Genomic DNA, 24,168 nt, shown 5'->3' with positions numbered 1-24,168 from the left:
ATAATCACCAATCTGGAAGATTTGTTTTTGCTTTGTTCAACAAATCAGTTTGCAGAACAGATTTTAATTTTTGCTAAACGTTTATTACAATTTATTTTAATTCCGAAGATTGTGAACCTTTAACATTCTCTGCCACAGAGGACTGTGGAAATGCAGTCTTGAAGTTTAAGGGAGAGATTGATAGATTTCTGATTACCAATTGCATTCAGGGTTATGACGTTGGGCTGGGTAAAAAGACATTTTGTTTTTAGTTATTCATTTTGTGGGGTGTGGGCATCGCTGGCTGAGCCAGCATTTATTACCCATCCCTAGTTGCCCCTTGAGAAGGTGGTTGTGAGCTGCCTTCTTGAACCACTACAGTCCACCTGCTGTAGGTTGACCCATGATGCCATTGGGGGGGACTTCCAGGATTTTGACCCAGTGACAGTGAAGGAACGGCAGTATATTTCCAAGTCAGGATGGTGAGTAACTTGGAGGGGAACTGAGAGACAGTGGTGTTCCCATATATTTACTGCCCTTGTCCTTCTAGATGGTAGTGTTTCTGGGTTTGGAATGTGCTGTGTAAGGATCTTTGGTAAATTTCTGCATTGTATCTTGTAGATAGTACACACTGCTGCTACCTGAGCATTGGTGGTGGCGGGAGTGATGCTTGTGGATGCAGCGCCAATCAAGTGGGCTGCTTTGTCCTGGATGGTGTCAAGCTTCTTGAGGGTTGCTCGGGCTGCAATCATCCAAGCAACTGGGCAGTGTTCCATCACACTCTGACTTGTGTGTTTGAGATATGGACATGCTTTGGAGAGTCAGATGGTGAGTTATTTGCTTCAGTATTATTGGCTGCTGACCTGTTCTTGTAGTCACTGTGTTTATGTGGTTACTCCAATTGAGTTTCTGATCAATGATAACTCCCAGAAAGTTGATACTGGCGTATTCAGTGATGGTAACACCATTGAATGTCTAGAAGTAGTGGTTAGTTTGTGTCTTATTGGTGATGGTCATAGCTTGGCATTTATGAGGCAAACATTACCTGCCACTTATCAGCCCAAGCCTGAATATTGCCCAGATCTTGTTGCATTTGAACATGAACTGCTTCAGTATCTGAGGAGTCATGAATGGTGCTGAACACAATGCAATCATCAGCAAACATTCCGACTTCTGACCTTATGATGGAGGGAAGATCATTGATGAAGCAGCTTAAGATGGTTGGGTCTATGACCTACCCTGAGGAACTCCTACAGAGATGTCCCGGAGCTGAGATGACTGGCCTCACACAACCACAATTACCTTCCTATATGCCAGGTATGACTCTAATCACTGGAGCGTTTGCCCACTGATACCCATTCACTGGAGGAGGCTGAGGTGGATCATCCACTCAGCACTTCTGGCTGAAGATTGCTGTGAAAGCTTCAACCTTATCTTTTCCACTGATGTGTTGGACTCTTCCATCATTGAGGATGGGGATACTTGTGGAGCCTCCTCCTCCATTGTGTTGTTTAATTGTTCATCACCATTCCCGACTGGATGTGGCAGGACTGCAGAACTGAGATCCGATCTGTTGGTTGTGGGATCGCTTAACTCTGTTTATTACTTGCTGCTTATGCTGTTTGCCATGCAAGTAGTCCTGTTTGGTGGCTTCTCCTGGTTGACATCTGATTTTGAGGTATGCCTGATGCTGCTGCTGGCATGCCCTCCTGCACTCTCCATTGAACCAGTGCTGAAGCCCTGCTTTGATGGTAATGGTCGAGTGGGGGATATGCTGCACCATGAGGCTACAGCTTGTGCTGGAGTACAGTTTTGCTGCTGTTAAGGGCCCACCATGCCTCATGGATGCCCAGTCTTGAGCTGCTAGATCTGACATTGAAGTGTTTGATCAGTCATGGTTGTATTGAATGGCAAGGCAGGCTTGACTGGATGAATGGCCTCATCCTGTCCCTTTTCCTGTTCTTAATTATGCTTTTATCTTTAAACATTTTATTTCCCTGACCAACTATGGTGCCAAAAAGTTGAATTTGTCTTCCTCATTTTGGTTTGGAGTGGCTGCTTGGTCCCAAGTAAAAATTAAGCCTCAGCAAAAGAAAAGCAAAACTGGTATTTTGTTATTTCGAACCTGACCTCAGAATGTCTCAAAGCATTTGACAGCCAGTGGAACACATTCTAATCACTGCCACACTTCACAAAAACACAGCATACCAACCTATGCCCCGCAAGATGTCATAAGCAGAAATATGATATTGATGAGGTATGTTTACTTATGGTGCTGATTAAGGGAGCATTGTCCAAGGCACCAGGGATAACTCTCCTGGCTTTTTTAACAACATGGTGCTTTGGGAACTCTTCTGCCTACCTGAGAGAGATGATTGGGATTTGATTTATTATCAGATCCGAAAGATGGAGCCAAGAAATGCAAATATGTCACCGGGGGTGTCAGCGTCGACTTTTGTGGTCAAGTCTCTGATGTATGGCGTGAACTTTTAAACCAAGGCCTCTGAGATATATAAATGCACAGTCCCCATGTCACAGAGACATAGAGATTCACATCACAGAAAAAGGCCCTTTTGGTCATGTCTTCACCCATCAAAACCAGCCATCTAACTATTCTAGTCCCATTTTTCAGCACTTGGCCTATATGCCTTGGTATCACAACTGTACATCTAAATACTCCTTAAATGTGATTTGTTAACTTGTGCTAGAATGACAGAATTTGACAGTACAGACAGGGGCCACTCAACCCATTGTGCCTGTACTGGCTCCTGAAAGAGCTACCCAAACAGTCCCAGTCTTCAGCCTTACCTTTGTATCCCATTAAATTCAACCATTTCAAAGATATATTGAGCTCTCTTTTGAAGTCTCCTTTGGAATCTGCCTCCGTCGCTCTCCCAGACAGTACATTCCAAATTCTAACAATTCAAAAGTAAAGAAGTTTCTTCTCATGTCACTCTGAGCTGTCTTGCTGACAATCTTGAAATTGTGACCCTGATTTACTGATATACCAATGAGTGGAAACAGCATACCCTTATTTACTCTGTCAAAAATGTTCATTATTTCAAATACCTCAGTAAGGTCACCTATTAATTGTCTCTGCTCTATGGAGAATAAGCCCAATCTCTCAAATCTTTCTTTATATTTATCATAGAAACATAAAAAATGGGTTCAGGAGTAGGCCATTCAGTCCTTTGAGCCTGCACCACCATTCATGGCTGATCATGCACTCTTAGTATCCTATTCTCGCTTTCTCCAAATACCCCTTGATCCCTTTAGCCACAAGGGCCATGTCCAACTCCCTCTTGAATCTATCGAATGAACTGGCCCCAACAGCTTCCTGTGGAAGAGAATTCCACAGGTTCACAACTGTCCGAGTGAAGAAATTCTTCCTCATCTCAGTCCTGAATGGTTTATCCCTTATTCTTAGACTATGATCCTTAGTTCTGGACTTCCCCAACATTTGCAATATTCTTTCCATATATAGTCTGGCCAGTCCCATCAGGATGTTAAGTGTTTCTATGAGACACTCTCCTCATACTTCTAAATTCCAGTAAGTACAATCCAGTGAGTAAAATCCTTCATTCCTGGTATCATTTTAACAAATCTCCTTTGATATCTCTTCAGGGCTTTATCATCCATCCTTAAATAAAATGCCCAGAACTGAAAGCAGTATTGTAGAATAGAGTCCCCACAGTGTGGAAACAGGCTATTTAGCCCAACAAGCCCAAAGCAACCCTTCAAGGAGCATCTCACCCAGACCCAACATTTCCCAAGGCTGATGCACCTAACCTACACATCCATGAACATTAAGGGAAATTTAATATGGCCAATCTACTGAACGTGCACATCTTTGGACTGTGGGAGGAAACTGGAGCACCCAGAGAAAACCCACGCGGACACGGGGAGAACATGCGAACTCCACACAGACAGTCCCTGAAATTGGAATTGAACCCGGGTCCCTGGTGCTGTGAGGCAGCACTGCTAACCACAGAGCCACCGTGTTATGAGAAAGGTGAAGAATCAAAAGGGGTTGACATCTTCCTCCAAGTTCTGGTCTATGCAAACTTCTTCTATTAATTGGTTCCTTCATAACCAAGCTGTTACTGGACTCAAATACCTAAAGTATTGGTAATATCTAACCAGGTCAATCAGCTCATGAGAAGTTTCAGTCATGTACCGTTGTGCTTGATGTTTTAACTATTAACAGTGTAAAGATTGAAGGTGAATCAGGGTGACAAACATGGCCAAGCAAGACAGTCTTACAGACTGATGCCAGCTCTGATGTAGAGGAGCTGGTGTTGGACTGGGGTGGACAAAGTTAAAGATCACACTGCACCAGGTTATAGTCCAACAGGTTTATTTCTAAGCACTACCTTTCGGAGTGCAGCTCCCAGCTACCTAACGAAGGAAGAGTGCTCCAAAAGCTTGGACTTGCAAATAAATCTATTGGACTATAAGCTGGTGTTGTATGATTTTTAACTGATGCCAGTTAAACAGACCAGGGCTGGCAAGCAGGGTAAAACTGCAAGGGAATTCATCAAAGAAGGGAGAGGTCAGAAGACAAGATTAATGGAAAGATAGACTGAGGGAAAAAGGAGACATGGGGAGTGGATCTTATTGGGCATGGTCATCCAGGGGTCCCAGATAAAATGAGAAAGCAAACTGGGATGCAGAGAGGAGAGCAACAGCGAAAGAGGAAAGCAGGATATGAGCTCCATATTAGTGTTAGGGAACACAAAGGGGTAATTAGGTACACTGAGGAGGAAGAATAAAATAGAAAGAACTATGTGATAAATGGTGTATTTTTAAATAGATTAATGTGAATATTGGAATGTAGATTGAGCTCTAATGGTCATTGGAACTGAAAAAAATGATTTAAGCTCTCACTTGTGAGGGATTCATGTTGGCAGACTCAGAAAGGATTCATCAAATTGTCTCTATTGTCAATAGCAAATAAACTTTAGCATTAAGATGAGTAGAAACCTAAAGTGTTCAAATTAATGTTATTATTCCTCTGGATTCAAGTCTCTGTAATGGATATTGCTATAAAACAGAATAAAACTTTTATTTGCTGTGTGCTTTAAGAAGTTTCTAACTCTGTTTTGTTTAGACAGCTATTTTGTTTTTGTAGTTTCCTTCATAAAGTCAACTTTTGTGCTAAAGAACATCCACAGCCTCACGTGGATATATCTCAGTGACTAATCTCTATGAAATAGCAAAGCAAAACATTCAGCATATAACCTTATCAAAACAAGTTAGTGTCAACCCTGGCTCATTTAGCAGCATTTTCCCTCTGTGTTGGGAAGCTGGGCTGTTCAAGCCTCATGCCAGAAGTCTATGTGAATGAGGTAAGTAACATGCATGCAAATGTTTGACCAACCATGATCATATTGAATTGTGGGGCTGATTTGAAGGGCTGAATGGCCTACTTCTTCTGTTCCTATGTTTTATTCTTGGTTCTGACTTGCCCAGTAGCACCATCAGCTGGGATGGCAATAACTGAATAAGTGACAATCCAAAGATAAACTGGGATGGTATTCCAGATGGGAATATGGTCAGTGCCAAGGGCAAGAATAACTAGAGTAACAAGTCACTGTGGGCAGAGATTGAATAAGGACAGAAAAGGAGAAAGCCAACTAAAGTGAGGGGAGTGACGGGGGAAAAGGGAAGTGAATTTTACAGGGGGAGAGTTGAGGGTGAACAATTTAATGAAAAGTGGTTCAGGGTCTTCAAAGAGCTAAAGTTGCTACAATTCAGTAAGATTTGTGGTGTACATGCCTGAGATATTTGTGAGGTATTCACACTGAGGCCAACTTCTGTGATTTTGATCTTGTCCCATGCAAACCATTGGTAAGAAGCTCTTAGATACATATATTCTCCTAAGGTCAGTGAGTTGATGGTGTGTTAATTGTTGAGCATTTTGGTTCATTTATGTTTTAAATATGAACCCTGGCAGAAATGTAAAAACTTGTAGTGCTACAGTACATGTTGTGCTATACTGGCTGTTGCAGTGATAAATGTTGATTGATGAAGCAGCTGATGAAGGTGCATTCTTAACTGTGCTTGATGGTCCTCTGCAGTGGTTTACAATGCTGCTTCACTCACACTGAGCAATGAAGCACTGAGTGGTAGTTGTGCAGTCCATGACAGGGCAGCAGCTCGTTCACCCTCTCACACCTCGAGAGCCAGGTTCTCTTGAGTTGTTCGTGGCCATTGGTTTCCACAGCTACTCCAATCAGACGGTCTTTCCCAATCAGGATGGGCTCTTGTTGCCTTCCATTAGGAAATGAACTTTCCTTCTCTCCTGGACAGCCTTCAGGAGAACCTTTAGGGAGTTGTAGCTGAACTGTGATATCGCTTTTTCCCAAGTCCTTTACATCTCTCTTCCCATTGACATTGTCCATTGATACCAAAAGGACTGCAGTGGTTCAAGAAGGCAGCTCACTACCACCTTCTCATGGGCAGTTAGAAATGGATAATAAACGTGGGCATTGCCAGCAATGTCCACATCCTGTGACAGAATGTACAAAATTATAAATCACACAACACCAGGTTATAGTCCAACAGGTTTAATTGGAAGCATTAGTTTTTGGAATGCTGCTTCTTCTTCGTGATGTTTATTGAATGACCATTTAAATGCCCTTAAAGTTGGTAACTCGATTACTGTTGCAGGCAGGGCATTCCACACTCCTACTACTCTCTGAGCAAAGAAACTACCTCTGATATTTGTCCTATATCTTTCACCCCTCAATTTAAAGCTATGTTCCCTCCATCACCATCTGAGGAAAAAGGCTCTCGCTGTCCAACCTATCTAATGATTTGGAGACCTTGGGTTCATGTCACATTACAGGTGATCACCACTGCACTACACACACACACACAGATATTCCTACACACACACATACTCTCACATACACACGGACACAGATACACACAGACACGCACACAGACACCCACACACACCCTTATAGATACACAGACTCCCACATATGCACCCCCTCACAGACTTAAGACACTCTGCACTCACTACACACACACACACTTTCTCACACTCACAACCCCCACCCCAGACAGACACACACACAGATAGACAAAGACCCACATGCACACATATATTTTGTGTAGTGAATTTTTTTGGTACTTTCAGAGTTACATTGCACTTTGCTCAAAAACCATATACATTCATGTAGAACTCTGAGCTCAAAAACTGCATGAATTCATGTAAAACTCTGTTATCTCACTTTTTAGATTGGAATCAATCTAAATATCAGGTCATAGACAGAGAACACAGGGGGCTAACACCTTCAACATATTGCCTAGCTATCACCATTGTTAACAGCTAACCCGAGAATGCAACTTTAAAAAAAAGGGTTTTGTGATTTACACATGAAAGAAGTGAAACTATCACTGTATTCTAACAGATGAAAGGCTTAACAGACGATCAATTCTTCAAAGTATAATTTCAGTTACATCACACTGCAAATTTTTGCTATAAATTCTGTGTTACGATCGAGCCCTCCACAATCACCTGATGAAGGAGCGTCGCTCCGAAAGCTAGTGTGCTTCCAATTAAACCTGTTGGACTATAACCTGGTGTTGTGTGATTTTTAACTTTGTACACCCTATCTAATCCTCTGATGATCTTACATGTCTCATTTAGTTACCTCTCAGCCTTCTTCTCTCTAACAAAAACAGCCTCATGTCCATCAGCCTTTCCTCATAAGACCTTCCCTCCATACCAGGCAACGTCCTTGTAAATCTCCTCTGAACCCTCTCCAAAGGTCCCACATCCTTCCTATAATGCAGTGACCAGAGCTGTACAGAATATCCAAGTGCAGTCGCACCAGAGTTTTGTACAGCTGCAGCATTGGCTCTGAAACTCAATCCATCTACCAATAAAAGCTAACACACTGTATGCCTTCTTAACAACCCTATCAGGAGAAAGTGAGGATGGCAGATGCTGGAGATCAGAGCTGAAAATGTGTTTGCTGGAAAAGCGCAGCAGGTCAGACAGCATCCAAGGAACAGGAGAATCGACGTTTCGAGCATAAGCCCTTCTTCAGGAAGAAGGGCTTCATTCCTGAAGAAGGGCTTATGCCCGAAAAGTCGATTCTCCTGTTCCTTGGATGCTGCCTGACCTGCTGCGCTTTTCCAGCAACACATTTTCAGCTAACAACCCTATCAACCTGGCTGGCAACTTTCAGGGATCTATGTAAATGGAGACCGGGATCTCTCTACTCATCTACACTACCAAGAATCTCACCATTAGCCCAGTACTCTGCATTCTTGTTACTCCTTCCTAAGTGATTCACCTCACACTTTTCTGCATTAAACTCCATTTGCCACCTCTCAGCCAGCTCTGCAGCTTATCTATGTCCCTCTGTAACCTGCAAAATCCTTCGGCACTATCCACAACTCCACCGACCTTAGTGTCATCCACATACTTACTAACCCATCCTTCTACGCCTCATCTAGGTCAATTATAAAAACGACGAACAGCCCCAAATCATGCAGTACCCCACAAGTAACTGAACTCCATGGTGAACATTTCCCATCAACCACCACCTTGTGGAATTCAGCACTACAGAAAGTAGTGGAGGCCATAACATTGTGTGTTTTTAAGATGGAGGCTAAAGGGAAAAAGGGATTGGGGGGTGCAGGACAGAATTAAGGTACTGAGCTTGATGACCAGCCATGATCATATTGAATGGTGGAGCAGGCTCAAAGGGTCAAATGGCCGACTCCTATCTTCTTGTTCCAGTAAAGTGATTCCAAGTGGTAGCTTAATAGTGCAGTGGGATGCAATATCATTGTCAAAATCTGAATAATCTGTTGATGGGGAGGAATTAAGGATTTTGAGAATCTCAATGCTGTGCTCCTGCCTGTCCTTTTATTTGCATATATTTACAACAAACTTGGATCTTGTGCTAATATTTTAGGGTTTGGTTATCTTACTAGACCAGACATTGAGAATCCTGCTCTTTCTTTTTGAGGGAGAGGTTTGGGTTAGGTACAACAGTCCCAAAAAGCTATTGATTCATTACTTTTATAACTAATGTTCTGCTAACCTTCCTGTAGAAGGCAAATATTTCAATGAATTCGCAGGATGTGCACATCAATGGCAGTTCTATCACATCAATTTCCTATTCCTATCTTCCCCATGAGAAGGAGACAATGGGACTTCTCCCTGGGATATGTCTGCCCCCACCCTGCCCTCCTCTCCTACCACCCACATAGCTTCAGGAAGGGAGTTCCAGCATTTTGACACAGTGACGATGAAGTAACAGTGAATACATCTCATCATCCAGGATGGTGTGTGACTTGGTGATGATGGGGGTGTCCCCATATGTCAGCTCCTCTTGTCATTGCAAGTGCTGGAGCTCACAGGTTTGGGAGGTGATGTGGAAAGAGCCTTGATGGGTTACTGCAGCACATCTTATAGATGGCACACATTACAGTCACTGTGCATCAGTACCATTTTTTCACTTCTAAGCAGTTTTGATCGAAAGATTTATGATGTGGCCCACTGGATGGGTGATCAGATGACACAATAGTTGCAATAATTCTACATTTACAGGGTCAGTGTCAATTGCTTTGGAATTATGTAATTGGGTAATTTCCCAATAGACTGGAACATGATACATGATTGAGAAACTGAGAGTCAGAAGCTCACAGATGAAGCTGCTTGCGGAGGGATGATTGAAATTAAAAATTAAAAGACTAATTGAAAGTGTTGTCATATTGTTCACAACATTGCTGTCCTTTTATTTGCATATATTTACAACAAACCTGGATCTTGTGCTAATATTTTAGGGTTTGGTTATCTTACTAGACCAGACATTGAGAAAACCCATAAAATTGTTGAAATATGAGACTTGATTTGCCTTATGCTCATCAGAACAGATGCAAGAGGCAGACTTTCCAACAGTCACCACAATTTGTTCTACAAGATAAATGGTTTTGATGGATTGTCAACTGTGATTGAGTGAGGTTTTATCATGTGACATATGACTGCAAAATGGTGAAATTTGACAATCTTGTCCTGATGAGTGTGAGACTAAAAGTTTCATCAATGTGTCCCTTTTCAACAATATTCAAGTTCTGTATAACCAGGTGGCTGATTGAAAACTGATTGATAGGTGACGGTAGCAGATGAGTGCATTATCCTGCTATTCGGTGCCAGCAAAGCTCCTCCAGCAATTGGGGCGGCATTGTCAGCAGCAGCAAGCTCTTCAAGATGGCGGCGCCAGAAAGACGACATTGGCAGCCAGAGGAGAACTTGTGGCCCAGAGGTGGCCTGGCCTGACAGCAGACTCTTGGTTGCAGGGCAAGTGTGAGTTCAAAAGCACCAAAGTGGGCCCAGTGGTGAAGAGATGGCATCTAAAGTGGTGGGCACAGTGCAGGCGGTGGTGAGGTGATGGCAGTCTTCCTTAAGGCTCGTTGTCGGAAAGACTAGCATTCTGAACATTCTACTTACAGCCTTAGATTAATACAGCATGGAAACAGGCCCTTTGGCCCAAACTGATCCGTGCTGACCATGACACCCACTCTGCTTGTTCAATTGCCCACATTTGGACCATATCCCTCTCAACCCTTCCCATCCATGTACCTATCCAAATATTTTTTAAATGTTGCTCACATATCTGCCTCAACCACTTTCTCTGGCAGCCCATTCCACATATGCACAACTTTCTGTGGGAAGAATTTGCCCCTCAGGTCCTTCTTAAATCTTTTCCCCTCTCACCTTAGTCTTTTCCCTCTCACTTCTTTATTTTTCTGATTGATTTCTTTGACCTATAAACACTGTACTGATTATTTCTTTTCTTTATAATTTGTTATTGTTTCCTAAGAATTTGATCTTGAGTATCTGTACCTTCCTACCTTTGTACTGAAGATGATGCTGTAATACAGTGACCCTAAACTTTTCACTGCACTCACTTGAGTTCATGTGACAATAAAGCTAATTCAATTCAACTTAATTCAAAACATTTACTAATGTTCTTTAGGGAAGTTAAATTTCCATCTTTATCCAGTCTGAGCTGCACATGATCTCAGTACCTCAGAAATGTGGTTGACTTCTTAACAGCTCACTCCCTCTCAGTTGTGACAAGCATTGTGAGGACAGATTGATGGGAACTGCTTTATAATGGTTGAGGAAGTTCCACCAGCATCTGCTCAGAGATAATTAAGGAATGGACAATGAATGTTAACCTTTCCAGGAACCTCACACCCCAAGCACAAACATTAAAACAACATAAGGGATGAGGGAAGTGTCACCCAGTTACCATTAGGCAACTCCCTCCTGACTGAAGCATTCAGCTTAGAACAGACACTGTGCATGTTTAAATCTACAGCACAAATTTCCATGATCAAAGTTCTTGTGTCTGTGCAGATGACATCCTGTACTTGTTAGTTACAGAAGACAAAAAGAAAAAGTTGCTGCATAATAAAGGGAAAATTGAAGCCTCCACAGATCAACATTATTCTAGATTCAATGAGATTAGTCAGCTTAAAAGAACAGTAATTAAAATATTTTGTACACTCAAATTTGTGAGTTAAAAAAATAAAAAACTTATACCTCAAAGCCTTTCCAAATGATTGGACAGATTTTAACACCTGAATGAAAATCAAAATACTGCAGATGCTGGAAATTGGAAATAAAAACAGAAAGCTGTACAATCTCAGCAAGTTTGCCAGCATCTGTGGAGAGGGAAACAGGGTGTTTTTTTTTTTCATGACACTCCTTCCAAATAAGTATTAGAGATGTACAGCATGGAAACAGACCCTTCAGTCCAACCCATCCATGCAGACCAGATATGCAAACCCAATCTAGTCCCACCTGCCAGCACCTGACCAATATCCTTCCAAACCCTTCCTATTCATATACCCAGCGATATGCCTCTTAAATGTTGCAATTGTACCAGCCTCCACCGCTTCCGCTGGCAGCTCATTCCATACCCATACCACCCTCTGCGTGAAAAGGTTGCCCCTTAGGTCTCTTTTATATCTTTCCCCTATCACCCTAAACCTATGCCCTCTAGTTCTGGACTCTCCCAACCCAGGGAAAAGACTTTGTCTATTTATCCTATCCATGCCCCTCATAATTTTGTAAACCTCTATAAGGTAACCCCTCAGCCTCCGACGCTCCAGAGAAAACAGCCCCAGCCTGTTGAGCCTCTCCCCACAGCTCAAATCCTGCAATCCTGGCAACATCTTTCTAAATTGCTTCTGAATCCTTTCAAGTTTCACAAAATCTTTGATAGGAAGGAGACCGTCGCTCCAGGGAAAACATTCCCCAGCTATTCAGCCTCTGACAGCCTCTGAGGTCAGTGCAGGGCAGAGAGAGAAAGAAACTGACACCACAATGAACCTGCACAATTACTGCTTTTGCTGTTTGAATTCATGTATCGCTGGATATCGGAGGGCGTCTGGAAAAATGAACAAAGAAATTCACAACTGATCTTGGAGGAACTGTTTGGGTGAAATTCACAGCACAGAATCAGATAAGTTACTTGTTTTAAGTGGCCTACAGAAAGTCTGCAGTAGTGAGTAGTGAGTAGAGTGGGTTATTTCATGATTGTATGTTTTTTGAGATATGTCTCTTGATTAAACTTAAAATATAAGCCATAACTATTAATCTAACATGGGGCAGTGTTTTGTAGCGGAATAAGACAGTGTTATTTTCTGGGTCTGTAGATTGTGAAGGAGCAAAATGGCCTACAGTAGAGTATTCTTGGGAGTTTAAAGAGAGTTTAAGGGTTACTGCAGATTTTATCTGCAATAAATGCTGTTGGTTACAAATCTTATCAGACCAGAAATCCTAAATTAATTTAGTCCCATTTGCCAGCACTTGGCCCATATCCCTCTAAACCCTTCCTATTCATGTGCCCATCCAGATGCCTTTTAAATATTATAATTGTACCAGCCTCCACCACTTCCTCTGGCAGCTTGTTCCATACACATACCACCCTCTGCATGAAAAAGTTGCCCCTTAGGTCCCAAGTCATCTGTCAGTCTCCGATGCTCCAAGGAAAACAGCACCCGACCTATTCAGCCTCTCCCTAAAACTCAAACCTCCAAACCTGGCAACATCCTTGTAAAGCTTATTTATATGAACGCTTGAAAGCATGCTTGGAGAATTGGCACATCTACAGGTTGCTCATGATAATGTGCTTCACTGCGGTTTTGTTTGTTAAGGGTAGGGAATCGGTTGGGAACTGGATCAGAAATTTCTAATATCAGAAAAGAAAGGGTTTTGTGAAGATTTGTAGCTCAGTTTGAATGTGTGGATGTAGATTTGCTCGCTGAGCTGGAAGGTTTGTTTTCAGATGTTTCACCACCATACTAGTACCACCAGTGCTTCATCCAGAGGCTCACTAATGATGCTCACAAAACATCCAAAAACAAACCTTCCAGTTCAGCGAGCAAACCTACATCCATAGAAGAAAGGAATGAAACAAATAAATACAGATGCTGCAGATCTGAAATTCCCAAATATTCCTGGCAATGGACAGCTAAAATTGTAACATATTTCTCAGGAAATGCCTAAGGCAGACTCTCTTGTTTCTGTGAGTCTAACACAGATTATCCAGTAAGGGTAGGGTTTCCCAAGTGTTTCAGCAATGACTGAAGCTAGCTATTTCACACTGTTACCATGCAGTAGCAATAGGGGTGGCATTTGTCAGTTACTGGATGCTGCGGTCAAGCCAAATAAACATTCCTTATAAAGGGCTTATGTCTGAGACGTTGATTGTCCTGCTCCTCGGATACTGCCTGACCTGCTGTGTTTTTCCAGCACCACACTTTTTGACTCTGACTCTCAGTCCTCACTTTCTCCAAAAGGACATTCTGCCAATCATGCGAATGTGATATAGGAATTCAGCCCTTGTGTGATGCCAGGTACGCATGTATCAAAGACAAGAGAATTGTATCAAACATCGCATCCCTTCAGCTGTTACCAACATTCAAAATACTGATCATACCCAACCAGTCTGTGCTTGCAAAACCCACAACACTGTATCCAAAATTAGAAATGATTCTGCTAGTGAACAGCATTTGCTGGATAATCCTGAGTGTACAACAAAATATGCTGATAACTCACTCAGTATTGTCACACTTTAATGGTTTGGATTCTACATAGGTTAATGCTCAGGGTCAGTTTCATTCCAGATAGAAAGAAAATGTACATGCATTGATGTACCATAAGGAGCGAGCTTCCTGAGAAAAAAAAATCTACTTTTGGGTAAAGGAAAGAGAACATGGGAAGTCACTAGGATGTTCCCTGTGCCAAATCCATTCTGTTGAATAGCAGGTTTTTAGTTGATGTGTGTTGCTAAACAGATGGAGGACAGACCAGAGCTCCTGCAAAGAGTGATAAAAATCTGCAGCACAGAAGGGCCTTCAGCCCACCAAGTCTGTGCCACTCAAAAACAAGAATCACTATTCCAATCCTGTTTATCAGCACTTGGCCAATAGCCTCCTGTGCTTGTCATCACAAGTGCACATCTAAATATTTCCTAAATGTGATGAGGGCATCTGCCTCTTCCACCCTTACAGACAGTGAGTTCCAGATTCCCACCACGCTCTGGGTAAGAATGATTTTACTCACATCCCCTCAAAACCTTCTGCCCTTTAGCTCTAACCTGAGTCACTTCCTCCCCCACTTCCCTCCCCTCCCCCCAGTAACTGATCCCTCCAGCAAGTACCCTACGGATGTCCCCGCATAGCCAACTTCTCAGTCCCAAGCCCTGATGCACTTTGTGGAGAGTCAAAGACAATGTTACACTTTCCTGAGGAGCATGGAAGGGCTGCAGTAGAGATGAGAGTTTTCTTAACAGGAGTGGACATGCTGTCATTACAGACCTTACTCCAATTCACTTTACTTCAGGTAAATTTCTAACTTCTTTATCTCACATTAGGTAAGTGTTTTACTGCTGATCCTCACACATGGCAAGTCACCAAATCACTCAATTTGAGTGAATATCTGAGGAATATTTCTCCTCAGAGGTCTCCAGACTAGTAATCCAGTGCAAAAACAGACCCTCAGTCCAACTCATTCACACCAGACATCTCAATCTGACCTAGTCCCATTTGCCAGCACTTGGCCCATATTCCTCTAAACCCTTCCTATTCATATACCCATCCAGATGCCTTTATAATGCTGAAATTGTACCAGCTTCCTCCACGTCTTCTGGTAACTCGCTCTATTCACACATCACTCTCAAGTCCTTTTTGTATCTTTCCCCTCTCACCCTAAACCTATGCTCTCTAGATTTGGACACCCCCACCCTATGAAAAAGACCTTGGTTGTTCACCCTATCCATGCCCCTCATGATTTTATAAACCTTTACAAGGTCACCTCTCAGCCTCCGATGCTCCAGGGAAAATAACCCCAGTCTATTCAGCCTCTCCCTATTGCTCAAATCCTCCATTTCTGGCAACATCATTGTAAATCATTGTAAATCTGAACCCTTTATTACGACATGGGGTAAACCCTCCTGCTTAATTTAAACCAGCAAAACAGGAACAGTTTATTCTATGCAGTAATCTGTGAAAATTTGAGAAATCAAGTTGGGAAAGTAAATATTCCCAACTTTATTTTTTAATGTATAACAAAGAATAATTAACTAACAATTATTTACAACTCCTTTCTCTAACCTACATTTAATCTCCCCCTTCTACAATACTAGTCCGATAAAACCCCCCAATTAAGATTTACCAAAAATTCAAGTTTTCAAATCCAGCCAGCTGTCAAATCTTCTCTTCCTCTGTCTTCCTTTTTTAGGGGTTTCTGTTTCACAGGTCACTGGTCAATAAAGGTACCGTTAAGAGAGCTATTCTCCAGGCAGTCTGCAGATGCTGGTGGATTGGCAGTTCTCCCCCTAAATTTTCAATGTTCAATTTTCCCTGGTCTTATTTGGCTTTCAAGATTGTCAGGATACAAAATTCAAACTGGATGGAAGTTTGGTATTTTTCGAGGTATAACTTAAATTAATTAGCTGAATTCAAATCGGTTTTGTCGTTTCCAGGCAACCAGCTAATCTAGCTTTTGACCAAGTATTACATTGTTACCTTATTCAGAACATTTGGTACTGTGTCAGGTAGTTCTGCTGGCTTTTACTTTCTTAAAGATGCAGTACACCCACATCTTCATAACACTCCACTTAAGAAAAAATTAACCATCATAATGAAAAGGTGGCTTCTTTTTTTTATTCTTGAAACACATTGCCCTAACATACATATAACTTTAATCTAAGTTTACCTTAACTTCTTCTCATAGAACTGTATATAACATTAAATAAAGTTGAATCTCATCTAAACTTTATCTGTTCAATCCACAATGACGCATCTGCAATTACATTCTTATGACCCGCAATATGTACGATTCATAAATTAAATGTCTGTAACATAAGACTCCAATGAAATAGTCTCATATTCTTGTCTTTAAAGTGTTCTAAGAATGTAATTGGACTGTGATCTGTGTACACAACCATCTCCAACACATTGTTCGTGGCATACACGTTAAAATGTTGTAAGGCCAGTACGAAACTCAATAGTTCTTTTTCAGTTGTGGAGGATTTCCTCTGGGGGATGTTGAGTTCCTTTGAAAAGTAACCAACTGACAGTTCATTCCCATCCTCATCTTCCTGTAGGAGCACAGCTCCAACTCCAATGTCAATAGCATCAATGGTGACTTTAAAAGGATTTGAAAAGTTTGATGTAGTGAAAACTGGTTTGGTGGTTAATATTGATTTCAAATGGTCAAATGCCTCCTGGCATCGTTCTGTCCACTGAAACTTTGTGACCTTCAGCAAATTGGTTCATGGTGCCACGCCACAGCTGAAGTTTGGATAGATTCCACAGAGTCCGAAGGATCAAAGCACCCCTTTCTTTGAGGTTGGTCATGGAAATTCCTCGATGACCTTTGTCTTTGCGTTCCGTGAGGTCAATCTTCTAGGACTGATGTTATGTCCCAAGAATTTCACCTCTGCATTCGTGAATTCAGTTTTATTTAAGTTTATCAGCAGTTTTGCTTTTCGTAGTTGTTCGAAGAGCTCTCCCAACCATACCATGTAATCTTTCCAGGACTTACTAAAGATCACCACATCATCCAAGTAAACTGCGCAGTTTGTTAACCCAGACGCAACTCTGTCCATGAGCCTTTGGAATGTGGCGGGTGCATTCTTCATTCCAAAGGACATCATTTTAAATTGATATAGCCCATTTGGGGTTACAAAAGCAGAAATTTCTTTTGCTGTCTCTGATAAAGATACCTGCCAGTTACCATGCAGTAAGTCCAACTTGGTGTAGTAACTGGCTTGTCCGACTTTTTTGATACAGTCCTCCAATGTAGAAATTGGAAATGAGTCTGATCTTGTAATGGCAATGATCTTCTGATCATCCATGCAGAATCGTTGAGTCTCGTCTTGTTTGGGAACTAAGACAATCGGCGAACTCCATTTGCGCTGGCTTGGTTCCATGATGGCCTCATTGAGCATGGCTTCCACCCCTATCTGGACCTGTCTGGCTTTGAAAGGATTAAGCCTATAGGGGTGTTGTTTTATCAGAACAGTATTCCCTATGTCTACTTCATGTACAATAGTTTTAGCCTTCCCCATCTGATTCTTACATATGTTCTCATACTGCAGTAACAAATCTTTCAACTGCATTCTATGCTCCTGAGACAGATAGCTCACTGACCTATCCCACTCCTCAAGGACTTCATTTTTTAATCTATTTTGAGGCACATCAAAATCCACATCATGTCGATTTGATTCCGCACTCCGCGGGGCCGTAAATAAAACCTGTTTCTCCAGTTCTTTCTCTCTGGTATAATACAGTTTCAACATGTTCACATGACTTATCCGATACCTAATTTTTTCCTAACTGGCATCTTTACTAGATAGTTTACCTGACTCAACTTTTTCTCAATTTGATAGGGACCACTAAACCTGGCTTTGAATGGATCTCATACCATTGGTTACAGTCCTAACACTTTATCCCCTTGAGAAAACATCGAGTCTTAGAGCTGTTATCTGCCATCTGCTTCGTTCTACGCTGTGCCTTCTTTAGCTGCTGTTTAGCCAACTCACCTACTCTATTTTAATCTCTCCCCCATCTCCAATACATAATCTAAGTGTGAGATCTCCAACTTTGGTCCCGTCCATTTCTCATTAATTTCAAAGGGCGTCTCACTTCATGACCGAATATTAACTCAAAGTGAGTGAACTGAGTAGATTCATTTGGGACATCTCTATGGCAAACAATATGGATGGGATTTTCCCAGTCGTTTGGGTAATCCTGACAGGATGCTGTAAGCATGGTCTTCAAGGTCTGATGCCACATTTCGAAAGCTCCCTGGGATTCAGGGTGGATTTAAAGTGCCATATACCTAAGCTATCCACAACCTCCTTAAATAGCCGAGCAGTAAAATTTGACCCTTGGTCCGACTGAATCTCTCTGGGTTTCCCATACCATGTGAAGAAAGCTATTAACTCCCCTACCATCCTTTTTGCCTTGATACTCCAGAATGGAATTTCCTCCAGAATCTGGGAGACACATCCATTACAGTCAACAAGTACTAGTTCCCACTTTTAGTTCTCGGGAGGGGACCGACACAATCAATTATAACTCACATGAAAGGTTCTTCAAATGCAGGAATTGGCAACAAAGTGGCTGGTTTTACTACCAGCTGTGGCTTATCTACTATTTTGCATGCATAACACGTGTTGCAAAAGTTAATCACATCCTTGTGCATTTCAGGCCAATAAAAATGTTTTTGTACCTTAGCTTGAGTTTTTCATACCCTCCGGTGGCCTCTTACAGGTAGTTGGAACACCTCCTGTCTGTATGCTACTGGCAACACAACCTGGTGCACTTTGGCCCATTTCTCCTCTGCACTAACCTGCTGAGGTCTCCATTTCCGTCTGAGGATTCTATCTTTCAGATAACAACCCTCTGGAATATTTTCTGCCTCTTTTTCAAAGTACGCATCCACATATATATCTTTTATTGTCTTGTCTTGCTATTGCAAGACTCTTAGTCTGTCAGGACTAAGCGCTTCTGTCTGACCCTCTATCTGTTCAGGTTTTTCCTACACCATTACATCAAACAGGGTATCCGCTAACTGAACCTCAACTCCTTCATCTTTCTCTTTGAGTATTCACTTGTTGCTGTGACTTAGGATTGTGGAATCTGGTTACCACACAGTCTGGGAAAATACCAGGACATTTTTGTTGTAATTCTTCAGTTTCTTGGTCTTCCTCGATTTTTTCCAGAACAAGAGATGTCACTCCCACCTTGGATCCTGCCAAATCATTCCCAAGCACAAACTGAATTCCTGGAACTGACACTCTGTCAATCACGCCCACTCTAACTTCCCCAGTCTTGAGTTGGCACTCCAACCTAACCTTACATAGGGGAATGCTAAATTTCTGTCCATCTATCCCACAAATTACCAGAGTCTTGGGTAAAAAATCAGAAAGAGTGCATATTCACTCATTGCTTAGTATCAGCGACCAGTTAGGTCCTGTATCTCTCAAAATTATAACTTCTTGTCCTTCTCCCCCTGTTCTTTCTGAGTAAACTTTACCCACAGTGACAAATTCTTTGGAGAGATCAGGTACTAACTCCATACCCAGCCCCTGCCTAGGCTGTGCACTCTCCTGCAGCTCATCAGCTCTTCTTGGGGTCTCCTTTATTACCTTCACGAATGCCACTGGCTTAGCTTCTTTAACCACACCTTTTACTATAGTACCTTTCTTTAACGACCAGCACTGTGACTTTATGAGTCACACTTTACTGCAGTGGAAACACCAGAGTCCTTACACCTCCTTTCCACCCTCTTGGGCCTCCTTTTTTATCCTGTGGTAAATTCTTACCAGTGTTCTCTACTCTCTGTTTAATAGTGTAGGCTCTCCCCTTCTCCCAACTTCTATCCCTCACTGGCCGGAAGCTTGTCTTATCCACAAGCATGTATTCATCTGCTAATTCTGCTGCCCTTCTCACTTCCTGAACTTTTTGTTCTGCCATATGAATTCTTACCATCTCTGGAGTGAATTTTTAAATACCACCAGCAGAATAATCACTTATAGAGACTCGAAGGTCTTATCTATTTTTAAAGCCTGCACCCATCAATCAAAATTACTATGTTTAATTCTGTTGAACTCAACATAAGTCTGACCTGGTTCCTCCTTTGTGTTTCTGAACCACTTTCTTTATGCTTCTGGTACCAATTCATAAGCACTTAAAATAGCCTGTTTAACCTCTTCATAATCTCTTGACCCCTCATCTGACAGTGCAGCAAATACCTCATTAGCTCTTCCTATCAGTTTAGTCTGAACGAGCATTACCCATAAATCCTCAGACCACTCCATCTGTCTGGCCAATGTTTCAAATGAAATAAAGAAGGCTTAAACATCTTTCTAATGAAAATGTGGCAAAGTTTTGACATATTTATATATATCACTACCTTCTCTTTTAATCTCCATCCTGTTAACTTGACTTTGCTGACTAAGTCGCAACTTCTCAAGTTCAAGTTCTCGCTCTCCCTTTTTTTCTCTCTCTTTGCTCAGCTAAGAATGTTCTCTTTTTCTCTCTCTCTCTTTGTTTATCTTCCAACTCCATTTTCCTCTATTGTAAATTAAGTTTTTTCTACCTCTACTGCACTTGCCCCTTTCTCTGACACATCTAAGTGTTTGAGTAATTCCCTTACAATTTCAGCTTTACATTTGTCCTTGGTTAAATCTAATTTCTTTGCTAATTCTAAAAGTTTGGCCTTTATATTTCCGTTTAAACTTTCTTGGCAAATTTGAGAATCACCTTCAAATCCCAGAACTTCTTTAGCAAACTTAAGAGCCACTTCTCTCACTTTCAGTTTAATCAACCATAAGTCACCGAAATTAAACATCTTGTCTCACCTATGTTTTATTTAAAGATCTAGGATACTGACCTGCAAGTGTTTAGATTTGCTGGGATTTTTCATACCCCCAAATCTATTCAAATCTGTCTAAACCAGTTCAAATCACAAATCTAAGACCCAAACTTTTCAAATCGTGGACAAAAGCCCCCAGAATGTTCAAATCCTCCCAAACTGTTATGACACAGGGTAAACCGTCCTGCTTAATTTAAAGCAGCAGCATAGAAAAGATTTATCCCGTGCAGTAATCTCTAAAAACTCAAGAAGCCAAGAGCTAGTTAAAGTAAAAATTAACTGCTTTATTTCTTAAAGTATAACAGAGAATAATTAACTAGCAACTATTTACAATTCCTTCCTCTAGCCAATCCTTTACCTTCCTCTTCTATAATTCGAGTCCAATAACCCCCCCCCCCCCAACCCCCTGATTAAGATTTACCAAAAATTCAAGTTTTCAAAACCAGCCAGCTGTCAAATCTTCTCTTCCTCAGTCTTCTTTTCTTAGGGATTTCTGTTTCACGGTCGATAAAGATACAGTTAAGCAAGCTATTCTCCAGGCAGTCTGCAGATGCTGGCAGATTGGCAGTTCTCCTCCCAACTGTTAAATTTTCACCAGTCTTATACCCTCAAAGCATTGGATTATGTCATTGGCTTTTTAGATTGTCAATATACGAAATTCAAACTTGATTGGACTTTGGTATTTTTTGAGGAATTATTTAAACTGATTGGCTTAATTTGAATTTTTATTTGTTTCAGGCAACCAGCTTATCTAGCTTTCAACCAAGTACAGTAGTGCCTCAACATACGATCGACCCCGTTCACAAACAAATCGGTTTACGAACAGGATTGTACATAAAATTTTACTTCAACGTACGTATGAAATTCAAGGTATGAACGAAGGTACGAACGCAAAAAGCCCGTGTGCGACCACGTGGTTTCATTGTTCTGCTTTGCTATGCGCTTGTTGAACGCAAAAGCTCTCGGGCCCCGTGTGATCTCATTCTGTTCGTCTTTGGCACGTGCGCTGTGAACAGCCGTCCAAGCATTCTTACGCTATCCGAACAATGGGAAAAATTGATTCAGTTTGCGAACTTTTCGGTATTACATTGTTACTTTATTCAGAACACTTGGTGCTTGGTGCGAGCTTTTAGCTCTCTTAAAGGGACAGTACACCCATATCTTCATAACACCTTTCAAGTTAAACAACATCCTTCCTATAGACTGATGTCTCCATCACCATTATCATTTTTTGTGTGAGTTCTTTGGATTATGATACAAGATTAAACCAGAATTAAGATCATCGTATAACCTCTACAGTGCAGAAAGGCACCATTTAAACCATCGAGTTTGTACTGATTGCTGAATAGAATCCCACCGAGACCCAGCCTTCTCTGCCCTATGTCCATAATCTGACATTTCCCATGGCCAATCCACCTAACCTGCACATTTTTGGACTGTAGGAGGAAACTAGAGCACCCAGAGGAAACCCCAACAGACATGCAGAAAATGTAAAAACTCCACCCAGTCACCCGAGACTGGAATCGAACCCAGGTCCCTGGCACTGTGAGACAGCAGTGCTAACTTTTAATAGATGTTTATTGTTACACAGTACATGATGGTAAGGCTATCGAGCAAAAAGCTCCAACCTGTGCAGTTTCCACTTTGCTTCTAGAAACACAGGTGATAGGAACTGGAGTAGACCATTCAGCCCCTTGAGTCTGTGCTGCCAATTAGTATGATCATGGCTGATCATTGAGCTTAATATCCTCATCCTACCCTCTTTGCATAACCCTTGATCCCTTTAGCTATAAGAGACTTATCTCAAAGACCCCCATCATTATCCCATACAATGACTATAATGACTGTGGTCTCGTGTGACATTTGTCACTGAATGTCTGAGATATGATGTTTTAAAATAAAATCAATCTGCATTTTTGAACTATCATGGCCTTTGTAGTTTTCACATAAACAAAAATAACCTTATTCCTACCCCATGGGTCCCAAACACCTCTAAATTCCATCTCTATTAAACTGGAGGAGCTTGAACTGAATTTCGTTTTGGTTATTTTTGAGGTTATTTTTGCATCAACAAAAGCTGGCTGTTTGATGCATTTAAATCTGTGAAAGTGGCCTGTTGTGATTTCATTCACTTTGGCTTGCAAAGCTATTGCAGCCTGGAAATAAAAAAAGGGACCTGTTGTTTTGCTACTATTGCTACCCCACTGGATTCAAATCTACCATCATTGGGTTGGAAGTGAAGGTCTCCAAGAAGGACAGCATACACCTGAGGTGGAACTTGATGGATCAGCAATTTGCCTCACAGGTAGACAGTGTGACTCAGAAGGCATTTAGCACGATTGCTTTCATTGCTCAGACTTTTGACTGTAAGAGTCAAAGAATTACAGAATCCCCATAATGTGGAAACAAGTCATTTGGCCCAACAAGTCCACACCAATCCTCTGAAGTGTAGCCCACTCAGTCCCATTCCCCTACATTTACCCCTGATTAATGTATCTAACCTACACATCCCTGAACACTATGGGCAATTTAACATGGCCGATTCACCTAGCCTGCACATCTTTGGATTGTGGGAGGAAACCAGAGCACCTGGAGGAAACCCACATAGACACGGGGAGAATGTACAAATGCCACACAGAGAGTCGTCTGAAGCTAGAATCGAACCCAGGTCCCTGGCACTGTGAGGCAGCAGTGTTAACCACTGAGCCACTGTGCTGCCATGTTTGATCATTGTGTCCAGGTTGTACTGGATGTTGGTGAGACTTCTTCTGGAGTATTGTGTATATTTCTGGTCTCCCTGTTACGGGCAGGCTAGTGGAGAGGGTTCAGAAAATATTTACCAGGATGTTGCTGGGAATGGAGGTTTTGAGATATAAAAGTAGACTGGACAGGCTGGGACATTTTTCACTGGAGTAAGGGAGGTTGAGGGGTGCCTTTATTGAGGTTTATAAAATCATGAGGGGAATCAATAAAGTGAATGGCATGGGTAATTTCCAGAGAGTGGGGGAGTTCAAAACTAGCAGGCATTTTTTTTTTAAGGTGAGAGGAAAATGATTTACAAAGGACATGAGGGGTAATTTATTTTTACACAGAGAGTGTTCCTGTATGGAATGACCTGTCAGAGGAAGTGTTGGATGCACGTACAGTTACAACATTCAAAAGACTTTTGGATTAGTTCATGAATAGGAAAGGTTTGGAGGGATATGGGCCAAACACAGGCATGTGGGAGTAGTTTAGTTTGGGAACAGGGTCAGTAT

General features: G+C 41.7%; 1 long non-coding RNA gene across 1 annotated transcript; it reads left to right on the top strand.

The window, feature by feature from the left end:
* The first annotated feature begins 323 nt into the window (after positions 1-323).
* On the top strand, positions 324-21,801 carry LOC148148747 (uncharacterized). The gene is made up of 3 exons (XR_015758565.1): positions 324-461; positions 601-807; positions 21,650-21,801. It is a non-coding gene; the product is annotated as an uncharacterized LOC148148747 (long non-coding RNA).
* Positions 21,802-24,168: the final 2,367 nt, after the last annotated feature.

The sequence above is a fragment of the Chiloscyllium plagiosum genome, unplaced genomic scaffold (assembly GCF_037043375.1).
Source record: "Chiloscyllium plagiosum isolate Xiang-an unplaced genomic scaffold, Cpla_swu_hap1 HiC_scaffold_11, whole genome shotgun sequence".
Lineage (NCBI taxonomy): Eukaryota > Metazoa > Chordata > Chondrichthyes > Orectolobiformes > Hemiscylliidae > Chiloscyllium > Chiloscyllium plagiosum.
The sequence above is the reverse complement of the archived record's forward strand: the minus strand, read 5'-3'. Positions and strand labels throughout refer to the sequence as shown.